Below are 8771 nucleotides of genomic sequence, written 5' to 3' on the forward strand. Positions count from 1 at the left end.
CGTCCAGTCTCAGAGTTGATCGAGTGCGTGTTCCTCGCTTGAATGCTCTGAAGTTCTTACAATAGAGGGTGCAAAAATGGTGAAAGAGGTAGAAGAACCTAAGTTAGGCGGTGGGCTGCCCGAGGTGAAGCTTCTGGAGCCCTACTACTATGGAGAACGAATGAAATGGTAGAGGATTCACAATCTATCGAGATGGGTGCCCTTGCTGCCCTATATAGAGTTTGGGGTCAGGGCGCATACAAAGCAATAGGTTCTTCCGACCGAAGGGTCGTGAGCCTAAGGGAAGGCCTAGCTAACTTGGCTTGCAAACCACGCCGTCTTGTGGAGCACGTCCGGACGTGGCTGTCGTAATGGTCTTGTGGCCATGTCGTGGCTTGGCATGCCGTGGTGCCACTGCGCCGGACGTGGTAGCATTGTAGGCACGATGGTAGTTCGCCAGCCGTCCTGTGCGACGTGGTCTCCGCCATGGCGTTTGTCATCGTCTCCTGGTTCCCTGGGGCATCGTACGGGAGTTGGTAGCCGCCCACAGGACATTGATCGCCTTGTTGTCTTGAGGAGCAGGGGGCCACGATCCCTATCGTTGGGGTCGTGGTTCCCGCCAGCCTGGATGGCCTCTAAGTCAAGGCCCTCATCGTAGATCTGATCCATAGCGGGCAGGATTGTACTCTCGTCTCGTCGGGCCGTATTTGGCCGGTGGTCATCGTACCTATCGTCGCCGCTTGGGGCGGTATTGTCTTGTCTGTGCGGCGTGGCACAGGGATGGCAGCTGACCTGACTGAGGTGACTGCTATCTCCTCGGTCCTTGCGGGGTCAATGCGGCGTGCCTGTTCTTGTTAGAGCAGGCACGCTTGGCTAGGCTCGACCTCTCCTCGTTCCTTCTTGGGGCCATGACGGGGGAGAGGTCGTGCACCTTTCCAGCGCCGTGTGGCTAAGGCACGAACGAGGGGTCATGGCTGACCTCAGCCTTAGCGTTCGGCTTGGTTCGCTTGACTTAGCTGGGCCTTAGTCGTTCGAGCTTTCGCTAGCTGATATGTTGTGGGCCGCTTGGCCTGCTAACTAATCGGTGCCTTGAGACATCCCAGGATTACAACCCCGACACTTATGTTCCCAGAATGAAACAATTCAACACTTATTTTTTTGATTGCCTTTATCTAAAGTTTCTTTGGCATGGGAATATATCGTTGTTTTTGGCATAAGACCACCTTTGGATGTTATTGACCTTTTTCATAGATGGTACAAACAAGGACATGGGACAAACAATTCTTTGTTGTTAAAAGGATATTGGAGTTTGTTAAACAATGCATACCGTTTGAACTTCGGTGATGACAACGATTGTTGCCCCACAATGAAGCCAAAGGTTTGCACTAGCACGTTTTACTTATACAATTATACATATAAATAAACTTTTGTGACAAAGACATAATTCAGACCAGCAGCGAACGCGCCTCCTCCTGGCACCGTCACGCCCTGAGAACAGCACCTACAAAGCCTCCCACTTGCTGGCGAAAGTGGCAATGCGATGGCTTGCTCGTATTCATTGAATGCCGAGGTTGCATATCTGGGACGGGCCCGTGCTGGCCCATTGGGCCAGGCCCGTTTACCTAACTGCTACAAGTGGGACGATGGTGCCTTGCTTGATGACTGATACAACGCTACAAGGCCGTAGAGCGTGCAGCCCGAATTTTTTACTTTTTAGCCTTTTTTTGAAAGTTTCTCACAAATAGACCTCTGGAGGAAAGATTTCAGAATATGGACCCTTAGCTCGGCACCATCGATGTTGGTGCCGAGCTAACACGTCTCGGCGCCATCGTTGCAGGCGCTGAGATCTTGGGCTCGACGCTGCCATGGCGCTGATTTTGCGGCAGCTCAGCGCCATATACACTGGCGCCGAGCTCGGCGCCGTAGATCCTGGCGCCGAGCTTGGCGCCAGTGTCTATGGCGCCGAGGTGCTTGTACATACAAATATTGTACGAAGCAGGAGTATCACCTGCAGAGCTATCGAGAGCCAGGACTCTGAAAGAAAACCCATGTAGTTTCAGAAGCAGGACGGGGTTTTGCCAGGCTGGCTGGACAAGACAAGTCATGAGAAATGGCACGAGCAAACAACAGACAAGGGTTGAATTCGTGCCTGCCTACTCGTACGCTACTGTACAGCTAAGCTAGCTTATGGACGCATCAAACTTTGTGGCGCAGCAGACGCTGTAGTTGATGGAGGTGAAATGTGATGCTGCTACACTAGTCAGCACTGAGAATCGGCACGGTAAATGCGATGCACATAGGCCATGGGTAGGCCTATGGGTGTCATAATAAACTGGAAGCATTCATCCACAGGAGGGTTCTTGTGTGGCAAAAAAAAAAACAGAATTTGGCTTGGAAGCAAAATAAAAATGCTAGATGTAAATAATGGAAGGCAAGATAGGGTGCTGTACACTAAACATCTAGTTGTCCAGCAGGCTATAGTGGATCACAAAAAGGGGACAATTTCCTTCAAACTCGTATAATTCTTTGTGTTTTCTTAAATAAATGAATAAACAATATTGAATTAACATTTTAATAAGAAAAATGGTCCACAACATGTAGCAAAGAAAGCCACTACCTGCAACACAATTAATAATAGTGCCTTTTTTTACTCACTGTGCTGTGGCCATTGATAACCGGACATCTAAGAAAATGATTTATGAGTAAAGATATCACCTATATCGTGATAGACACCACACCTTTGTGACAAGAAATTTCACATTTGCCGTCCAGAATAGGTTTTAGAATTACTACTGGTTTACATAACACTAACGTCAAAAAGAACATGGCAGTTTTGCTTCAAGGAGTAAAGGTTACTCACGTTCCAACATGATTGAGAGGCTGTGTGTCGTGAACAATTCATTGAATCTTGTGAGGTTGAAAAGGCAACTTATTCAATAACTCTTCTCCATTTGGTCTTCTTGATTCAACAATACCAGCAAGAAAGAAGTTCCTCCCAATGTTCATTAGCCTCTATGCTTGTCTGACATTCTACAAATTTGATGGAAAATTCATAAGTTCCCCAAATATGCATCAATCAAATTGATGGCACTCGCAATGGAATGGCAATTGCTTTCAGTAATCAAATGCAGTTTTCATCATCTGGTAAACTCTAGATCATGACTTACTCTTTGAACTGAATCCAAGGACGTAACACCAGCAACTTTGAGGCTATCGTTGATACTGTCCAGTGGCTTTCAAACCTGACAAATACCTTTTTACATCACTACTAAACCATAGGCAGATTAAACATGGCAACAATACATGATTCATTGTCCTATAGGATTGTCCATAAATATGAGGCACTTAACAATTGTATGCTAAGGAGGTACAGGAACTATATTTTACATATTGGTCCTATTCGCTTGTCTTATAATCCATACTTTTCATCTTGTTTTTTAGCTAGAACAGTGTTTTTCTCTCACAACAAATCAGCCGGAACAGTGTTTCGGCTTATTTTTTCAGCGAAGCGAACGGAGCCATTGGGTGGTAGACAGGTATGTACGCCCTGTTCATTTAGGCTTGTTTGGCTTATAAGCCATGGCTAAAAGTACTGTTGGCTGGTTTGGTGTGAGAGAAAAATATTGTTCGTTGGCTGATAAGCCATGGCTTATAAGCCAAATACGACCAAACGAACAGAGTGATAGTTACTGACACTACACGGACATAGTGCCATAGGTAAATTTGAAGTAGCTATATAATATACAAACACCAAGTTGAGCGACCAAGGTTCTAAGTAGGTTGAGGTGTTTTTTTAGGCACCGTTGCTATGTACATACTGCTGAGTGCAAAATAAAATCTTGCGTGTGGGGCAAAATGGTTAAGCGGACGTCTTGTTCTGTGGCATCACTCCCTCTGTGTCATAAAGTTAGCAATTTTGTTGAGTGTAAAATTGTGGGAGCAAGAGAGACTGTTTCAGTTTATGCTGGTTCTATTCAGTGTGCAACAACAGGTTCTGTTTAGGCGCACACATGCAGCTGATTTCATTGAATCAGACTTGAAGGTACAGAAGTCATCATGAACATAGATATGAAGAAGCAGGCAGCCATACCTTAGAAATAAACTGGCAATCAAAATATCTGTGAACCAAGAAAGGAGATCCTTCAGTGTAGATACTCTTTCTCCAACTGTTCAATTGCCGCTGCATATCACCAGTGAATATTGAATCAGACTTGAAGGCATCGCATTTACCGTGCCGATTCTCAGTACTGACTAGTGTAGTAGCATCACATTTCACCACCCTCAACTACCATGTCTGCTCTGCCACAAAGTTTGATGCGTCCAGCTAGCTAGTGTGGGGGTATTAACCCCTATACCCTTATGGCTAAGTTTGGGCCGGCCCGGACTAGGGGGTCCGACCCACTAGAAGACGACGCACGACCCAGCTGATCTGCTCGGAGTCCCGCGCAAGGAATCAAGGCAGACTTGGAGATCAAGCAAGATCCTGGTCGATTAGAATAGGAATCCTTATCTAGCCACCTGTGTTAATTGTAACTGGTTGGGATTAGTTTCCAGATCTGTAACCCTGCCCCTCAGACTATATAAGGCGGGCATGGGACCCCTCTCAAAAATCATCTCATTTACATACGGCAATACAATCAGACACAGGACGTAGGTATTACGCCTTCACGGCGGCCGAACCTGGATAAAACCTCGTGTCTGTCTTGCGTCACCATCTCGTTCGTAGCTTACGCACCCATCTGTCGATAATCTACTACCTTGGGCATACCCCTAGGTAGACTGTCGACCATATTTCGTCGACAGTGGCGTGCCAGGTAGGGGGTGTGCGTACTGCTCCCCAGACGAACAAGATGGTCATCATCCCAGTTCCATGGCTACACCGAATGGCCTCACGTTCACCATCGGCCAGATCACCTGGACCACTGGCTCCGACAACTTCATCACCATGACCACGGAGGAGGCGCAGATCCAATCTACGTCGACCACTGCTTCACCAGCATCAACTACGGCTCCGACCACGTTGGATCTGGCTCCGGCCACACCAGCATCATCTTCAGCCACGCCGACAACCCATCGTTCGCTTCCTCGCTACAAAGGGAGGCAGATCGACAACACCGACCTGCTCGACTCCATCGATCAGGTCGGCACCAAGCTTGCTGAAACCCTAGCTCTGGTAGATTCAATTCAAAATCAACCTACCGAGCAGGTAACCACTACCCACAATAGATCTACTCGACCAGCTCAGGCCAGTCGTCCTGCACGACTCGGTACAGATCTCGTGGTCACGTCTACTCCAGAAGGGTGCTCCGTTCGTCACTGACCAGCCCCCGCAACGGGTCTCCGGCTCTCCGAGTGCGAAGCCTTGATGGAGAATTACCAGGCTCAGCCCTACGGCCTGCGAAACACTGCTTCCAACTACGCGTACAATATACAACGCTGCTCGGATCTGTGTTTTATACATCGACCTCGGCCAAAGCCACGCAACTTCGTCAACATGGTTCGGATTTAGGAGTATCAAGAAGGATCGGTCCACACAGTTCAAGAGGGCGGCTCAAGCTCCCCGTCCAGCATCGCATCTAATGGCTCCGTCCACACTGAGCTTCAGCATCATGATAATGAAGAAGTTGAATACGATCTGGATATCCCAGACCACTCCCTGGGGTTCCCACGATTCCCATCCTTCCCCCCAAGGCGAGGAGACTTGATCAATGTCGTCAGTAATGATGAACCACCGGCACTTGGTGAAATAGAACAAGAAAGGCTAGCACGCGAAGCACGCAATATTGACCAGTTTAATCGCAGACAAGCCGAAGCCGAGACAGAAGAGGAGGCACGACGCATAAGGTTCCAGCCACGCGATCTCAACAATGCCTTTGATAGGGTAGGGGAAAAGCAGGTCTTCAGGACTCCAAGCGCCAACGTAGCTGTTGCTATGGCGACAATGCAACGACTACCCAATACCCTAGAAATCCAGGCAATTCGTGATGATGTACAAGCCTACCTGACGGCTGCTATAGCCCAGACCGCAGAGATTGCAAACCAAGCCCGGGCTCTGTCTGTCTTAGTCGAATCAAGCCGCAGTCGCCAGTACTCAAGTCGCCCACAGCCACCCAACCAACGTGGCTCGCGCAACAACGACCCACCAGACAACCGTCAAGGCAGAAACGGTCGTCATGATAGTGGTCGGGACGACAACTACCGCGACTACCGGGACGACAACCGCCGCAACAACCGGGACGATAATCGACGAGACAACCGCGACAATCACCGTGATAACCGCGGTCGCGGGGTCAACCAGGGTCGCAATCGGGATCGCCGTGATGGCAATAACGATCTCCGCCATTCCCTCGGAGAACGCGATCTGCGCGATCGCATTAACCAAAGAGCCAACGATCGTGCATCCCACGAAAGCTATCGCCGTATGGAATATGATACTACCCACGGCCCTCCGGGTTTGAAGTAGTTTACTCCTCACCTTCGCCAAGTCGTGTGGCCAAAAAACTTCAAGCTCGAAAAACTCCAGAAGTACGACGGCAAGGAGAACCCCGAGTTATGGGTCATGCTCTACAAAACCACGTGTAGATCAGCCATGGCTGATGAGCACGTCATGTCTAATTACTTCCCAGTCGCCGTTGGCCATGCAGGCCACCAATGTCTGGTCAGCTTGCTGGCAAACTACTTTGATTCTTGGCAAGAGCTCAAGCAAGCATTCATCGACAACTTCATTGCCACTTGCGAACAACCCGGTAACAAATATGATCTGCAGTGGATTCGAGATCGCAAAGATGAGCCACTGCGCGAGTACGTCCGACGCTTCTCGGAGATGCGCATCAAGGTCCTATCAATCTCCGACAACGAGGCAATCGAAGCTTTCATCACCGGTCTTTGCTTCCACGATGCCCTAAGGGACAAGCTCCTCCGCAAAAGACCTAAATCGGTCACAGTGCTCCTAGCTACTGCTAAAAAAATATGCGAACGTCGATGATGCTAAAAAGATAATCATCGAAGAAGCAGTAAGGGTTCCACGCTCCGACCACCTCCCACACCGCGACGACTACCGCGGCAACCGTGGTCGGAACGACAATTTTGATCGCCGCAACCAGCGCAACGATTTTCACGACCAGCGTAATCAGCGGCATAATCTTCGTGACGATTACAGGGGCAAGCGTGCTCGGGAAGATGACGGCGAAGTCAACATCGTTAAAAAAGGTGGCGGACGTCGCAACTACGAAGAAGACTATGCTAAAGCATTGAAAGGACCCTGCCAGCTCCATCCCAAGTCAAACCATACCATGGAGAATTGCCGTGTTCTCAAATCCATCTACACGCGCCAACAGGCTCCGGATAAATCCGACAAGCCTAACGACGCAGGGGAGCAGCGTAACGAGGACAACGATGATGGAGACGCAAATCCCCGTCACAAGTACGTCAAGCCAACCGACCACGTCTACAAGGTACAGCGACCAATTTATGTCATCAGTGAGGTGCTCAGTGAATCCAAGATCAGGTACCCACAGATTCAAAAACTGATCTACGCCATACTAATTACATCCCAAAAGTTGAAACACTACTTCGACGGATATCGTGTGGTGGTCGTGACCGAGTACCCTCTGGGAGACATCATTCGCAACAAGGATGCAAATGGGCGCATCGTCAAATGGGCAATGGAGCTATGCCCTTTCTCATTGGAATTTGCAAGCCGTACTACAATCAAGTCTCAGGCACCTGTCGATTTCATCGTCGAGTGGACAGACTTAAGCACACCTGCCTCTCAGGGGCCCGCTGAGTATTAGAAGATATACTTCGACGGCTCTCTCAACATCGACGGCGTAGGACAGGAGTCCTTTTCATATCACCATCCAAGGAGCAGCTCCGATATGTCCTCAGGATTTATTTCCCGACATCTAATAACGCCGCTGAGTACGAAGCATGCCTACACGGTCTGCGCATTGCGGTCGAGCTCGGTGTCAAGCGTCTCTATGTCTACGGAGACTCGGCTCTGGTCATCAACCAACTCAACAAGGACTGGGATACGACCAGCGAAAAGATGGACGCATACTGCAAAGCAATCAGAAAGCTAGAAGGCAAGTTCTATGGCATCGAGTACACACATGTGGTCCAGGACAAAAATCAAGCAGGAGATGCGCTGTCAAAGTTAGGATCATCCTGAGCCAAAGTCCCACATGGCGTATTTGTTCAAGACCTGCTCACGCCCTCCATCAAAGAAGAAGATCCTGCGGTCGACAAGCCTCCAGACCAGCCATTGGTGGCTACGGTTCCGGCGTCAAACACCACCAAACCACCTTCGACCACTAAGAAGCCCGACTGGAGAGTACCTTTCATCAAGTACCTGACAGATGATAGCGGTTACACCGATCGAACAGAAAACGAACGCCTGATACGTCGCAGTAAGCAGTATCTGCTCGTTGATGGCAAATTATGGTGCAAGAACGTGAAGGTGGAAGTCTTAATGAAGTGTATAACCCAGTAGGATGGTGAATATCTCCTAGACAAAATCCACTCTGGCTCCTGCAGCAACCACGTGGCCTCGAGAACGCTGGTCGGCAAGGCTTTCCGAGCAGAGTTCTATTGGCCGTCAGCCGTAGCCGATGCAGAGAAGCTAGTCTGCCATTGTGAAGGTTGTCAATTTTTCGCCAAGAGAATCCATGTACCAGCACATGAGATTCAGACTATACCAGCCTCTTGGCCCTTCGCATGCTGGGGACCGGATATGATCGGGCCTTTCAAACCGGCCTCTAGAAAATTTACATGCGTCTTTGTGCTAATCGACA

The sequence above is a fragment of the Miscanthus floridulus genome, chromosome 19 (genome assembly GCF_019320115.1).
Source record: "Miscanthus floridulus cultivar M001 chromosome 19, ASM1932011v1, whole genome shotgun sequence".
NCBI lineage: Eukaryota > Viridiplantae > Streptophyta > Magnoliopsida > Poales > Poaceae > Miscanthus > Miscanthus floridulus.